At 47.4% G+C, this 16,958-nt stretch overlaps 1 long non-coding RNA gene across 1 annotated transcript; it reads right to left on the minus strand.

Moving 5' to 3' along the window:
- Positions 1 to 563: 563 nt before the first annotated feature.
- LOC130296348 (uncharacterized) lies at positions 564 to 11,251 on the minus strand. The gene is made up of 2 exons (XR_008849184.1): positions 10,477 to 11,251; positions 564 to 905 (listed from the first exon to the last, which is right to left on the minus strand). It is a non-coding gene; the product is annotated as an uncharacterized LOC130296348 (long non-coding RNA).
- Between the last annotated feature and the right edge of the window lie 5,707 nt (positions 11,252 to 16,958).

Genomic DNA, 16,958 nt, shown 5'->3' on the forward strand with positions numbered 1-16,958 from the left:
CTAAATCTTGCAATACTACATATCCCAGCATGCCCAGTTGTAGTTTTGCAACATCTGAAGGGCTACAGTTTAGAGACCACTGTATAGTGGTCTTCTAACTGTAGCCCTCCATATGTTGCTAGGCAACAACTCACTGGCTTCCATAGGATCGCGCACCAGGGAGATGCACCAGGGAGCCATATCTCATCGCTGCCCGCCCGGTAAGTGACATCTGGCGCCGATGACCACAAGTTTCCTCACTCTTCCAGGACAAAAGTCGGTGGACAGAGCGGGGAACAGAACTCTAACTCCCCCACCCCCGAACTGCTATTGGTCAGTCGTCTCTGATCGACCAATAGCAGGAATAGGAGGGGTGGCACCCCTGCCACCTTACTCCTATGCCTTCAGGGGGATCGGGGGTGTCGGTCTGAATTGAACTGATCGATGACATGGGGGGGGGGGGTTCTCAGGACCCCCCAGGGGTTTGCACGTGATGCCTGCTGAGGCATGCTTTGGACACTTAAAAAAAAAATTCACAATTTTTCACAGACAGAAATAAAATAAATGAGTCAAACAAGTCAAAGAACGGTTTAAAAACAGGGGAACTTTATTATTTATTAAAATGTTTGTGTAGGGGATTTATGTAACCTTCCATCACTCACAAAGAGCGTACAGTAACTAACTCAGGACAGGAAAAACCTCCAGAGGGGAGGAAACCTGTAGGGAATCCATGGCTACTGTATTGCCCTTCCTCTGGGCATACTAAAGGAGGTTACCTCTAGAATTTGGGCAAAGTGTCTGTGTATGTGCGTGATTCGAGGGTTTATGCCTTCATCCAACTTCTTGCTGTAAGTCCGGAAATATGTGCCTTATTACAACGTCTTGATAGTCCGGAAATGCTACTCCACATCCTGGAAATAGTGCATCTAAGATAGGAAAACAAAAAAAGAGAGATTATTTACATGGTTATTATAGAAATGCACATGGAACTGCACTAAAGACCTTTTGGACACAACAATGTGACACTTACCAATCACAGTGATGTATTCAACTTCACATTCCCGCGCGCCTACAGTGTCCAGCATCGGCCCCTCACTGATGAAGAATGAGCAGGAGCTGTGTTATTTCTGCTCAGTGCTGCTCTCTGGTGGACAATGGTTATGACATCACATGTGTGACACGCTGTTACCTCCTGGGAGTTCTAGTTGAGCAGTGCTGCTCTCTGATTGGCTGAAACCTAAAAAGCTTTTTAACATATTCTGCATGACTGTTACCTAAGGGATTTTTTTTTTAGCATTTTTTTAAATAAAATGACAATACTCCATGTGGGTGTGTTATATTTGTTTATACTCAGTATTTGTAATATCATTTGGTGTCAGGGCATGCTTGGAGTTGTAGTTTTGCAACAGCTGGACAGACGTCTGTCGGAAGGGGGGGGGGGGGGAGACCACCAAAGATAAGGCAATGTGGGCTTTGAAAAACGCCACAGATACATTGTGTTTAGTCCCAGCCTAAGCCTAGGAACAGACACAATTTTTGTTTGAGGTTTATTTGGTAAAAAATAAAAATAAACACACCACAACAACTGCGTCCTCATTTCTATTCTCCCAAGACGCCATCTTTGTGTAATTTTTTCCAAAACCACTGGAGGAAATTTATCAAAACCTGTAAAGAGGAAAAGTGGTTGCCCATAGCAACCAGATAGTTTCTTTCATTTTTATGTGGTGGGCAGGAGAGAGTAATTGTGTCTAGGGTGTTGTAGTGGTAGTGTAAGGTCTGTTGGTATTAACCCTAAGATGTCATGATGCCAGGGCCAGGTTTCCTTAGTGTTAATAGTCCTACCGCCAACCGTCCCAGAAACGGTAGGGAGAATAACGGAATATCCACAGCAGATTTTATGAATAAACTGAAGAACTTTACTTGAAGATTTTATACAACAGTCTTCAAACATAACAGTCTCTCAAGAGTGAACCGTGATACAGGTTCCTCACAGGTTGTGCTGGGACTCTGAAGCAATGAGCTTTGATGCTAGCCACTGTGCTACTAATTATAATATTTTAGCTGGTAGTAGTCACACAGGATTAGGTAGTTTGAGCTTTGGTAACTCACGTTTTAGTGGCTGCTGGATCTTAGGCTTTGGCCTAGCTGACTTGAATTGATGCTGATGAGATTTTTGCTGCTTGATAGTCCGGAACTAAGAGAGGCAAGAGCTAAGAGAGTGAATTGATTGACTACAGCCCCTTATATATTAAGGAGGCTGGACAAAGCTCATTGGCCGGCAAACCTGTAAGTCCTGACTCAGTGAACTCTGGGTACATCACATGACCCTGTAAGGTCCTTAAACCATAGTACAATCATAATTAAAGGCACGTGATCTGCTAAGGTCCTATACATAATATTTCCTATACATTAAATATATATATATATATGAACACAATTTACATGAGGCGACCAGGGGTAAGCCCTGCAAGAGTGCCCTATGAGAGTGAAGGAACTCTGGCTGAGGGGACTTTAGACAGGGACAGGACCAAGTCCTGTACCGGGACACCACATTTAAAAATGAAAAGTGAAAGAAGCGATCTGATTGGTTGCTATGGGCCATTCAAAATCTTTATTAATTTTCAATAATTTTCAATAAACAAAAAAACAATAACAAGGCAAGACAGTGACAGAGGCACAAGATGTTAAGCATGGCCTCAATGCAAGATAAAAAAACAGAATAAGTCATAAAGACCGTGCATGGCAGAAAGTGCGGTCAGCACTAGGGAGTCCGTTACTCGTGCAACAGACAGGAAGGACATCATGTCAAAGCAATCAGTATACTCAACAAGGAACACCAACTTAGAATATGTAATAACCACATCAATGCTAAAGCGGCAAGGTTCAGAAGGGAAAGAATAGAGGGATATAGATAAAAAGTGAAGAACAGAAAAATAAGAGGGTATGTAAAACACAGAAACAGGCAGACATGACAACATACAGAGACAAGGGTCTTACAGACAGACAAGAAACAACAAGGGAAGTAGGGCGGGAAGGTTACCAAGACAGACGAGAGAAAGCGTAGCCAAAAAAGGGTCATGGCGTCACAGAGGATCCCAAGGCCAATAGGTCACGGTACTCGGAGGTAGACTGGAAGGATGACCAATCATACCACGTTTTGGTACATCTTTCATTTTCTGCAAGGGTCAAGGCAATTAACTCCTCAATGTGCTGAAAATAATTCACCTCTGCAAGCCATTCCCCAACAGTCGGGGGCGTGGAAGACCTCCATTTACGGGGAATAACTGACTTAGCAGCCTGCAGAAAATAGCGTAAGAGAGATTTCCGGAAGGAAGTAGCAGAAATGTCAAACATGAAGAGCAGGACTGCCTCAGGGGAATCCGATACAGTCACACCGGTGATATCGTGAGTGATAGAGCGTACTGAAGTCCAGAATGGACGCAGTGAGGGACAACCCCACCAGATGTGCAACATCGTATCAGTCGCTTGTCCACAACGCCAACAAAGGTCAGAGACTGACGGGTACCATCGATGCAACTGCTCCGGAGTCCTATACCAGCAGAAGAGTATTTTGTAGTTCGTCTCTTGTGATCTGTTAGGTATGATTGACTTATTTGAAAGGTGAAAGCATTTCTGCCATTGCTCCGGGGAGAACAGAGAGCCGAGGTCCGCCTCCCCAGCGCTACAGAAGGAGGGCAAAGAAGAGGTGTGTTGAGTAAGCAACAATCTGTACAGAAACCCTATGGTGTGGGGGGGGGGGCAAGGAGGGGGCCATGCAAAGTCCCTCAAAGGGAGTTAACTCCCGATGCAGGTGGGCCGAGCGTGACACCGAAGAGTAGAAATGTTTTAGTTGTATGTATTCAAAAGGCTTACGGGGATGGGGAGGTTCAACTGGACGTATGTCAGCAAGGGGCAATAAGCCCTCAGAAGACAACACGTGAAAAAAATGGAGTGGGTCAGATTTGGAGCTCCCCACAGCTTGAAGAGTTTTTAAATGATCTTAATACCAACACATGGGGACTTCATTTTACTCATAATATCTTTCACAATAATGTAGAATTCCTAGATGTTGTCGTATTTCATGACGAAGCCAATAGACTAAGCACTCGCACTTTTTTCAAGGAGGTAGATAGCAATAACTATTTGGAATTTTCTAGCTCCCATTACAATAAATGGATTTCTAACATCCTGTAAGGTCAGTTGAAGCGAATTAGACGGGACTGCTCTTCTTTGGAAGATTTCAAACTACAGAGCAACACTCTTAAAACTCGCTTTAAAGCGAAGAAATATCCTAAGGCCATTATAGAGTCGGCATACAAGAAGGCCAGCTTACAGGCACAAGCCGAATGTCTGTCTAAAACAACACGCAACAATTCCAAAAACTATGACTGGTCCTCCAATTTTATTACCACCTTCACACGGGAACATACGCAGGTTAAGGAAATTCTATCCAAACACTGGTCGATCCTATTAAAAGATCCCTACCTATGTGACATTCTACCCCACAAACCCTCGGTCACTTTTAGACGTGGGCGTACTCTACGCAATATAGTCGCCCCTAGCAGACTAAGAGCTGCTACTTCTGGCCAGACTAATAATTTTTTGACCAGTATAGGTAGCTATCAATGTGGCATCACAAGATGTAAATGTTGTGCCAGTATTAATAATCGCTTTAAAAAATTCACGTCCACCAAAACAGGCGAGCATTTTAATATCAAAACCTTTTTAAACTGTTCCTCTCAATATGTGATATATCTACTGGAATGCCCTTGCAAACTCCAATATGTGGGCCGTACCATCCGTTGCCTACGGGAAAGAATTAACAAACATCGTAGCAACACCGTTCATGGTTTCTTGCTACACAGTGTCTCCAGACACCTGCTTCAGGTACACAAGCAAGATTTCCGATGCATTACGGTTACACCTATTGAAGGCACCTCAAAAGAGGACCCGCAAAGATTCAGTACATTGAGGAAAAGAGAGAACTTTTGGATCTATAAACTCAAAACTCTTGGACCCGGAGGCCTTACTGAACTTATTGAATGCTCCCTGTAATCCTCACCAATATTATTATTATCTGTCCACAGGGTTATCTGTTTCTCTTGTATCAATTACTCAATATTTGTTATATATACTTTTGGTCCAATATTTACTCACTAATTTATCGAGTGTTTACATTTTAACATATTTTGCATCTTATTTACCGTGTGCTTCTATGTGGTTTTACTAACATCCCAACACTGCGTATTTATAATGGGTTTGTTTACTTCATATCTCTAAATTTTATATTTATGACATTTATATTTATATTGATTTCCCTTATGTTAATATTGATTTTATATCCATGAATTTTATATATATATATATATATATATAGATTTATATCCATATTTATAATATTTACATTTATATCTTTACTTTCATTTTATATCAATTTTTTTACCGTATTTTCCTATATACTGTTATTCTTTTATCTAATTTACCATAGACATTTGGGCTTCTGCTTTATATGTCACACTCTTTTCGACGAGGTTGTTGGTGATTTATTGCCCCCTTACGTCCGGTTTTATTATCATTATATTAAAACCATCTTATCTATTTTATTCTACACTTCTATGTGTATACTTGTCATAGACAGCTATGGTTCTGTTACCACTCATATATTCTTACATTTTGGTTATGTTACCCCTATGCCCTGATTTATTATGGCTCTCTAGACACGCTTCATCTGATAATCATGGGTCTATGATCCATTCCTTTTAATCTCCCTTTTCCTCTCCCCCTCCTTATTCCCCCCCCTCTTTTTCTTTACATTTTATTATTTCTGGCAGTCCATTTGCAACTGCTGTAGGCCCTTAACTTTTAGCCCACCCTTATGAGTGTTTTTCTAGTTCTAATCGTGCTGCCTATTTATCATGTTCCGCCCCTTTTGTCACGGGGTAGGGCTAGTAACTCCGACCTTCGTAAATGACGGCCTTGCTTCCATCGTCCCATTCATAGCAACGCGTCCCTAACAACCAGCAGGGACGCGTCGCTTCCTGCAAACAGCGCGGCAATGCCAGCTGATTGGCCGGACCGCGCAGTCCGCTGATGGGTCAATGCAGCTGTACGTCGCTGATTGGCTCTATCCCCCCGCCTCCCATGTGGTTAGCGACGCGTCCCTAGCAATAATCTTGGGATGAGCGCTGCCGTTATCTGCACTTATATATGTCGCTGCTTCAATGCAGCATCACAGAACATCCACCCCTTTAGCCTACCATGGTTCACACTATACAATTGTACATCCTTTCCTTACTATATTTTCATGTTTTTATGATTGTTGATTCTATGCTAGGTGTGTAAGGGCAACACCTGTAGTGACCTTTGACCATTCTAGCCACGCCCACTTTGCGTTTTTGGCGCCTGTTCACATTGTATTTAAACTTGCCATGTGTCCTATTTATGTTATGCTGATCTGATGAAGAGGGGTTTACCCTCGAAACGCTTCATCTTGTCCATTTTATTGTTTTTTTTAAATAAAATGTCCTGCTGAGGACTTTCCTATTACCTTTGGCATCCGCCTCATCTGTCTACAAGAGTCTGCAGCGCCATACCTGAGGGTTTTTTCCTGCTCTACTTCTAATATTGACTCCCAGGACGACTTGTTTCCTCCTGCAACCCATCGGCATAGCAGCGACTCGCACTACAGTACCCAGATTATATCGTGGGTGATATGCTTTTTTGCATAGATCTCAAAGATCTTTCATCTATAACCCATTGCCTCCGGTGTTTTTGAGCTAGCAGCGCCTGGATTATCAGTGGTCCTTCTTCCTCTACCTCCTCGCAAAGTAAGATTAAGGTCACCACATAAGACAACAGTGCCCCTAAGTAGCGGGAGAGCAACATCAATAAAGTCAAGCAAAAAGGGGATCTGTTGGAGATTCGGGCAGTAGACATTAAGAATCGTGAATTTGTGTCCCCCAATACTTAAAGAAAAGATAAAGTAACGTGCATCCGGGGCAATCGTACAGTTCAGAACCTGATGGGGAAGAGACTTGTGAATGGTGATCGCCACCCCACAGGATCTGGACAGAGGATTGTCAGCACATAACCAGGAGGTGTAGTGTGGATGTTTGAGAGAGGGTGTGTGGCCTACCTTAAAATGTGTCTCTTGAAAACATACCAGATGAGCCCGTTGCTTGTGACAATGGTGAAGGATCTGAGCCCTTTTTTCCGGGCTGTTGAGACCTTTGGCATTAAAAGAAATAATCTTGAGATCTGCCATGAGAAACTCAGAGAAACCGAGAGAAAACAAAAAACCAGAGTTAGTACAGGAATGAGGTGCTATTATAGGGGGTCAGATAAAAAAAAAGGGGGAGGGGAAGCAAAACACAGGGATAAGACAAGGGGGAAAAACAAAAAGGAGCAACACAAAAGGAGAACAAGTACACAACAAGAGCAGCAAACACCTACACAAGACAGACCAACAAAACAAGAGAGAAGAGAAAGAAGAAAAGAAAAGATAAAAGAGGGGTAACGAAATAAGCAGTAGACAGACAGAGAGAAGAGACTACTGCTGCGGAAACTAACAAGAACAATAAGTAGTAAAGGAGGGAAGAAGTCCCAAGGACCAGATCGTCCCCAGGAGCCCTATACCTATAGGGGGTTAAAGTTAGTCAGGTAGCGAGAGACACAGAACCCACTACACTGCTGAATATGTAACAGTAGCTGAAAAGAGCCCAAAAGTGCTAGAGGACAATGAAAATGAGTCAGATGAAAAGGGGGGAAAACATACAAAAAGCACAATTAGAGGCACTGGGGAGAGAATAGTGACATTACAGTTTCTAATACAATAATCCCAAATCCCCAAATGGCAACTATCAGTAGCACCAGAAGATAACATTAATAAAAATGAGCAATCAACTGCTAAATAGCATATTTCTAGTGGAAAGATCAAGTGGTAGGTTGCGAGGCCCTACGAGAAGCAGCAGCCACCGAGGGCAGCTGCGACTGGCGAGACTGAGGGGCCACTCGGGGTCCGCAAGAGTTTCTAGGAGGGAGTCCAGAGCGAGGGGCTCTCGCCGGAGGTGAAGTAGGGGGCGGGACTGGCCGTTGGAACGGAGGGGAATGCAACATAGGCCATTCCGGAAGCACCACCTCAGGTAAATCCAGGGCTTGGAGAAAGCTGGGAAGATCCTCCGGAGAGCGCAGGGACACCACGCGCCCCCTATTGCGCACTGTGAGGGAGAAAGGAAAACCCCAGCGGTACGGAAAGTCCCTGTCACGCAGGACCTGCAGAAGGGGCTTAAGAGCAGCTCGTTGGGCCAGTGTATGGCGTGAGAGATTGGGGTACAACTGGACAGGGACGTCCTTGTAGGTGATCTGTCGACGTCTTCTCGCACGTCGCAAAATGTCCTCCTTCAGGGCATAAAAGTGTATCCGGCAGATTACGTCTCTTGGATTGCGGTCGTCAGAGCTCGGTGGGCGCAGAGCTCTGTGTGCTCGGTCCATCTCTATGTGCGCCTCAGGAGGCCTGTCTAGGAGGTCAAATAGCAGGAAGGGCCTCCCACAGCTCCCCAGATGACACCGCCTCTGGCAAACCACGGATTCTGATGTTGCTCCTGCGGCTACGATTTTCAATATCATCCAAGTGTTGCTGAAGATGGAACAATTGGTCAGTGTGGCCTGAAGGGAGGTTAAAGTAGAGTCCTGTGCCGCCTCCACGGTCTCCACCCTGGCGGACACAGAGGAAAGTTCTGAACGTAGTTGTGCAAATTCTTGCTTGCATTCGAGGACCACCTGTCGGGTCAGTGTAGAGATATCATCTTTAGTTGGGAGAGACTGTACCAACGACTGTAGGTCGGCCAGAGTGATAGGAGCAGAGGCCGCAATGGCAGGAGGCACTACCACATCACAATGCATAAAGAGTGGAAAAGTGGTGGGGTGGCATCCAAGCTGCAGGCTACCTCCTGGTGTGTGGGAGGCAGTTGAGGGCCAGGAGGGGGCGAGGGTGATGGCCACTGGCTGGAAGGTGCAGAGGCCGGAGGGGAGGCAGCTAGTGCAGACCCTGCAGGAGATGATGAGGCAGAATGTGAGCCAGCAGCCCAGAAAGAGCCAGACACCCATGGGGGGGAAGGTGACCCAGCTACCAGGCCAGCAGGTAATAGAGATGGTGGCTGTAGGAGGTACTTGGGGAGACCCTGGGGGAGAAGCCCCCTCGGGTCTCCGGAGAGGGACATCCAGATGCAGCATAGCCGTAGTGCCCCTCCAGGAGGGTGGGGATGGGCCTAGTGGAGGCTGTAGGTGAGGTACCGTGGGGGTTAACAGGGTATCCCCTGTGAGCAAGTCCAATGTGGGGGGACCGCTGACAGGAAGCACCTCCATGGCTGGGGGTCTCTCAGGGGTTCCTCTTATCTGGCTCCGTGAGGGTCCAGGCTCTAGACCGCACACAAGCAGAGCGGGAGCCACGTCAGGAAGGTGGGCCTGCTGCGCGCCGCCATCTTGCTGCCTGGGAGAGCCGGAGGGCTGGAGAGCAGGGGCAGGAGCCGGAGGACGCAGCGCTTCAGAAGGGATGGCCGGAGGAGCACCAGAACGCTCCGGAGGGGAGCAGTGATGATCCCGAGGGCGTGCGCACTCCTCTTCAGTGCGGCCTTGTATCAGAGCCGTGGCTGCCGGAGGGGCCGTGCGTGTACCGCTCCGCTGTTCCAAGATGGCGCCGGGCATCAGAGCAGGCAGCGGGGTCCCCGTGCGGGAGGGCTGGGCCCGGGTAAAGTAAGTGTCGAGAGACATGGGAAGTGGTGGGGGGATGCCTTCTTCTTTTTGTTCCTCGATCTATTCCCCATAGGCACAGCACAAGAAGGGCAAAAATAGCTAACGGCAGGCAGGAGCTCCTCAGCAGCACGTCCTCATACAACCATGGCTAGACACGCCCCCCTAAAGTAAATTTTTTAATGGGCGAGAACACACCCAAAATCTGTCCCAACAAAACTTTGCTTTGCATCCTGCAATTTCTCCCAACTGTTCTTTTTCTACCTGCTTGTAAGGCATGCCTACACTAACTTTTTAATTTCTTAACCCCTTCATGACCCAGGGTTTTTCCATTTTTGCACTTTCATTTTTTCCTCCTTACCTTTAAAAAACCATAACTCTTTCAATTTTGCACCTAAAAATCCATATCATGGCTTATCATGGCTTATTTTTTTCGCCACCAATTCTACTTTGTAATGACATCAGTCATTTTACGCAAAAATCTACAGAGAAACGTAAAAAAAATTCATTGTGCAACAAAATTGAAGAAAAAACACAATTTAACTTTTGGGGGCTTCCATTTCTACGCAGTACATTTTTCGGTAAAAATGACACTTTCTCTTTATTCTGTAGGTTCATACAGTTAAAATGATACCCTAGTAACTTCCGGTTCCGGCGCGGGCATGTGAGGATCGCAGAGCCGGAGCTCCCACACCCCGGACCGTCTACCCGCACAGAACCGACAACTGAAAGGGGCATAGCCCTGCTCACCTTGCCATCTGAGGTCCCGGAGGTCGTGGGGAGGCTGTGAGTCCCCCTGTTACGCAGCCGGCGAGAAGGACGGGGTGCCCGGAGGAGCGCACGGCAACTCAGGGACGGCCGCCATCTTCCCTGACCTGGTAAAGATACTGTGGGAGCACAGCTTCGGTGAACTGACAGGGCGGCAGCCGAGGCTCTCAGTACAGTGAACGGGGGAGCGGAGTAGATAGCGGAGAAGCCAGACAGCCTCGCTACTGATAAGAGGCTGCCTCCATACAGCTCATTTCCTCGGCCATGATACAGGACAGCTTCTAAATCACTCACTGCACCATCCATCCCTGTGCCTGCCAGAGCAGTGACTCGGCTGCGGCCGGACATTAACCCCTGCACTCCCCCTACTCTGTGCTTTGAGAATCCCACCAGCATTCCCTATACCTGCAGTGAATCAATTTCTACCTGTCATCACCCACTGCATTCCTTTGGATCTGTGAACTGCATCATCACTCCATGTTTCTGCAAAATAGTGCATCGCCTCTAGCCTGTCATTAACCCCTGTATGCCTCCAACTCTGTGACCTACCACCATTAATCTCTGTGCCTGACGCAACAGTGACCCAGCTTCAGCCTGTCATTAACCCTTCCATCTTTCCTGCGCTGGGAACAGTGGATGTCACTCTCTACACCTGGTGAAGCAGTACACCAGCCTCGGCCTATTATTAACCCCTGCACTCCCCTGGCCCTGTGATCTACATTGGTGATTCTCTATACCTGACAAAACAGCGCATCGGCTTCAGCCTGTCATTGACTCTCACCTTTCTCCTGAGTAGTGGAAAGTAAACGTTTCTCTCTATATTTGCCCCAGCAGTGGACCAGCATCAGTCTGTCATTCACCCCCACATTTTCCTGCTCGTTGAACAGCAAACGTTACTCACTGCACCAACGGAACAGAGGCACAATCTCGGACTGCTTTTATACTTACCATTCCTCCTGTTCTAGGAACTGCTATTCATATCTGGAACACTTGGTGCAAGGCGGAGTCCTCAACTCTCAGTCATCGCCCCTACTTTCCTGGCTCCTATCCTCATGGAGAAATTTTTATCTAAAAGTTCCCAACGCGCTGGTCATTCTACAGGAGCACCTACACAGCTGGGGCCTGTTCCTGCCCTCGCTCCAGTGCCTTGCTCTGCATCTACCCAGGGGGGACGGGATCCCTTGGTAGCCATGGAGACCACTTGCAGTCAGCCTCTTTTCACTCTGGAAGAAGGAATTCAATTGCCTTCCGCGCCTGTACAGCCGCATGTTGTCGTTGGAAACTCAGAGGTGTCCTTTACCTCCCCCATGGGCCTACCAACATTGGCAGATGCATTGGTCAAGTTAATTACACCGACCATACAATGAACTCTGGAAAATACTATGCGCTCCAGGCTAACACAAATACAGTCTGATCTAGGTGCTCAGTCGGGGCGCTTGAGTGAAGCAGAACAACGTATTGTGACCCTAGAAGATGAAAACAGTGGGTTGGCTACAAGACTTCGCAGAGCGGAGACGGATCTCTGTTATGTCAGTGCAAAACTTGAAGACCTAGAGAATAGATCCCGCCGCAACAATTTACGCATAGTCGGGGTCAGTGAGTCTCTCCTTCCCACAGAACTGCAAGACTTTTGTGAGAGTGACTTACCTAAGGCTCTGGGGTTGTCCCATAAATGTAGAGTGGAAAGAGCTCATCGTGTGGGAAGACCACAATCGACTTCTACTCAGTCACGGCACGTGGACTCCACCCGTCCTAGGCAGATCATATTTAAACTTCTGGATTACAATGATAAAGTTGGGTTGCTGAAGGCTTATAGGAAACGCTCTACGCCGCTCACCTTCAGGAATAATAACATTTTATTGTTTGAGGACTTTTCTGCAGTTGTCGCCAAGCGCCGAAGAGCCTTTGGCAAGATATGCTTGGAACTCTTCAAGGCTAAAAGACGCTTTCAACTACACTATCCTGCCACCTTGAGAGTTCTCCGGTCAGATGGCTCTTTCTCCACTTACCTAACCCCAGCTGCAGCAGAAGCGGCCCTGCCGGAGATCCTTCGTGAGTCAACTGGGGCTACTAGCTTACCAGCTCATCAATCTCCGCCCTCCAGAGATCGTGGAGATCCCTCTCACCCTCCGCCCAGGAGGAGGCGTAGTCGCACTAGCTCCCCAGGCGACTCCAGGAGACGTCGCCCATCTACAGGAAGACGTAGCAGAAGCAGGAGCGGTCGTTCCTCTTCCCCAGACTGAGTATACTGGCTGTTTTGCTATTATTGTTCTCCCTCTGTCTGTGGGGGGGGGGGGGGGGTCTCGGGGGTTATAGATGTGCCTTAACATTTCAGGGATGTTTCTCATTTGCATTCTTTGATATTGATGTTACTATTTGCTCACAAGTTATGATATTGCTGACGGAGCTGGTTCTTCCCTCTCTATTATTGTGTTGCTCCATGATATTACCTTAAAATGTTTCTTCCCTTTTGTCTTTTCTGTTCATACAATCTCCAGTCTTTTGTGTTGCTAACGGTCTTAGTCTGGTCTCAGCCATCTAGCGGGTTCCGGGGTGGGAGTTCTGGCTGACCGCATGCCTGAAAAAAGTGAAGTCCATTACCCATTGTTTGGCCTTTCCATTTCCATCGAGGGATTTGAGCCATTTGGGGATGTCTTGGTTTCTGTTGTTGTTTTTTTACCTTGTTTACCTGTTTTGTTGTTTTTGGTGTCCTCTGCATTTGGGTCCTTCTCCACCTTCTCCCTGTTGCTCTCCCTACATGGGATCTCCATTTGCGGTGGGTCCTGGACCAACGTTGATGACATTTCTCAACTCTTCTCCCTCCCCTCCAGTACGTGCTCTGCTTTCTCTTCTGAATGTTACCTCCTTGCTGTCCCCTCCTTGCGTACAATCTGGCCAGGCTGGGTATCCTCTCCCCTGACTCCCAGGGGTTCTCTGATTGGTAATGTGTAAGGTTGTTTCCTGGAATGTGAAGGGTTTACGGTCCCCTCAGAAACGTATGAAAGTCCTACGTTTTCTGAAACGCCTGCGTCCCGACATAGTCCTGTTACAGGAAACTCACTTGCGGGAACAGGATTTCCAGAGAATGAAAAAAGTGTGGGTGGCCCACGTGGTGGGCAGCCCGGCGTTGGAGGGCAGGTCTGGGGTGATTACTCTGATTAACAAGTCGTTTGCACATCAGGTCCTCTCACACGTTAATGATGGCGAAGGGCGTCTCTCTCATTTGCAATTAGTACACAATGGCTCTCCCTATCACGTATACAATGTGTATGCCCCTAATGGTGACAATTCCTCCTTCTTCCGCTCTTTAGCAGACACTGTCAATAGCACTAGTGGACCATTGACGATACTGGGAGGTGACTTGAACACAGTTGCTGACCCGCTGCTGGACCGCAGGCGCTCGAGTGTAACACCTGTCACTCCTCGCCAGAGTGATAAAGTTCTCCCCCCCCTTCCTGACGCAGACGGATCTGATTGACTCTTGGCGACAATTGCACCCTGATGGTCGTGAGTACTCACACTTCTTGTACGCACATGACTCCTGGTCTCGCATTGATTATGTCCTGGTCAGCCCATTATTGAGCCCCCGATTGCGGGAGGTAGCTATACAGGATATGGTTATATCAGACCATGCACCAGTCTCGCTGGAGCTTCTGCCATCCTGCCCCAAAGGCTCGGACTTCCTATGGCGTTTTCCATCTTATTTAGTGAAGGACGAATCCTTCCAGAGTCTTCTCAGGGGCTGGTGGCTGGAGTTTCAGACAGACAATGCAATACACTTAGACAACCCTTCCCTGTACTGGGAAACAGCGAAGGTAGTGCTCAGGGGCAGAATACTGTCTTATAGTAATTCGATCAAACGTAATACCTTGGAGGGCCATGCGAAAGCAGAGGCTTATACCCGCTTCCTAGACAATCCCACTTCAGAACACAAACACCAATGGCAGGTAGCGAAGTCCTCATACGAATTATGGCTTGACAGGAAAGAAAGGATTTACAGATCTTACTTTGAGGCAGACTTATTTAAACAGGGTAACAAGGCAGGTCACTTACTGGCACGGGTAGCAAAGGGATCACGGGGACAGGCGCATGTGATATCGCTCCGTGACTCGGCGGGACGGATTACCCATGACCCCCACACACTCAATGCAGCCCTGGGTTCCTACTACGCAGCTCTTTACTCCACTCAGCCAGCCCCGACTGATGAGGGGGCGCGCTTCTTGGAAGGGCTGACTCTTCCCTCTTTATCAGACGAGCAGCGTCGGGAACTCAATGCTGATGTTTCTAGGGAAGAAGTGGAAGCCGGCATTAGAACTTTAGAGAACGGGAAGGCTCCGGGGCCGGACGGTTACACCGGGGAATTTTACAAAACCCTTGTAGATCAGGTGTCACCCCCCCTAACTGCATACTTTAATGACATTTTGCACACGGGCACGATCTCTCCAGCGGCGAAGTTGGCTTATATCAAAGTCTTGCCCAAGGAGGGCAAGGACCCTTTGGATCCGAGCTCCTACCGTCCTATCTCTCTCATTAATCAGGATGTGAAGTTGTTGTCTAAAATCCTGGCAGATAGGCTAGCCAAATTTTTGCCGCTTCTAGTGGGTGATCACCAGGTGGGATTTGTCAAAAATCGCTCAGCGGTCACGAACATAAGGAAGGTGTTGGCGGTGATGGATAGTGTTCGGGGCCAGTCCCGGTCAGCTACCCGGTGCGCTCTCCTTGCCCTGGATGCTGAAAAAGCTTTTGATAATGTTCGCTGGGACTGGCTGGGACTGGTCTTGACTAAATTTGGAATAGAGGGTCATTTCAGCACTTTCATAGGAGGTCTCTACAACGGTATGACAGCGAGAGTTCACACCCCGGGTATTCTATCAGCACCTATCTCATTGTCCAAAGGTACGCGACAAGGTTGCCCCCTGTCACCCCTACTGTTTGACCTGGCGATCGAACCATTGGCTCGCCATTTACTGACCTCTAATCTTTACAAGGGCATTCAGGTGGGGGATCAGGAGGTGAAGCTGTCCATGTTTGCGGACGATGTGCTTCTCTACCTACATGATGCCAAAGTAAATGTCCCAAGGATACTACATTTTCTTTCTCTTGCGGGAGGGTTTTCCGGATATAGGGTTAATGCCACTAAAAGCATGTTGCTACCGCTGGATACATCCCCTCCTCGGTGGGCTGCGGAGGGCCTGGATCTGGGAGTGAAGGTAACAACTTCCTACATAACTTACTTAGGCATCCGAATAGGGAGGACTCCGGATACCTTGTATTCCCTTAACTACACACTGCTCTTCCAACGCATACTCACAGAACTAAAGAGATGGGAATCGTTGCCCTTGGCTTTTTTGGGCAGAGGCCATCTAGTAAAGATGATCAGCTTTCCTCGCTTGTTATATCCCCTGCAAACACTCCCACTCCTTTTAAAACACACTGATGTCAGGCGTTTAAATTCGGCCTTCCAACGATTTCTCTGGCAAGGCAAACGTCCTCGGATATCTTTACAGAAACTCATGTTATCTAGACCAGAAGGGGGGGTCAATTTCCCTAATATAAGAGGGTATAATATAGCATGCCTCTTCCGACATGCGCTTGACTGGTTGCACTCCTCCACTTATTTTTCAAATTTAGTGGTAGAAAAAGCACTCGCCTCTCCATGGTCACTCCCAGCACTCCTACACACCAGGTATGCTAACCTACCGAGGGACATTGAGGGTTCACTACTATTACGGGACACTATAATGTCATGGAAGGAGGTGCGAAGGATCTTTGGTCTTCCATTTCTCCTGTCCAAACGAATGCCTTTGCGTAATCACCCGGAATTTCCCCAAGGTGGGTCCTGCTCTTGGTTGCGCATATGGCATGATAAAGGGATACACACGGTGGGACATTTGATGCATGAGGCTAACCGTAGATAGCTTACACCAAGCGAGATTCTCCACCAGTATGACCTGCCCCGTTCTCACTCTTTTTATGCCATTCAAGCCAACACTTTTTGCACCGCCAGACTGCGTGATCTCTCGAGGGAGGCTTCGAATCATACTTTAGATGAGATTATAGGCACTGAACCCCAAAGACGGTCGATCTCAGACTTATATGCTGCTTTCCGCAATCGATTCCTTAAACTTGATCCCAAACATGTTTTTAGCACTTGGGAGAGGTGGACAGGTGACACTGACATTACTGACGTAATACTACAAGGGTGGGAAGCGGTGCGGAAGAATGTCATTAATGAAAGATGGAGAGAGACGTATTTTAAAGTAGCACACGCAGCCTTATATGGTTTCAACATCCTGCCATCCCCCATGTTTCCGGATAGGATCACCCATTGCCCTAAGTGCAAGCTATCGCTCACCAACATGTATCACGGGATATGGGACTGCCCTCATACTGCTGATTACTGGCGTCGTATACAATCTTACATTTGGGATAACTGGGGCATACGACTTCCCTTCACACCTCAA

The sequence above is a fragment of the Hyla sarda genome, chromosome 12 (genome assembly GCF_029499605.1).
Source record: "Hyla sarda isolate aHylSar1 chromosome 12, aHylSar1.hap1, whole genome shotgun sequence".
Taxonomy (NCBI): Eukaryota; Metazoa; Chordata; class Amphibia; order Anura; family Hylidae; genus Hyla; species Hyla sarda.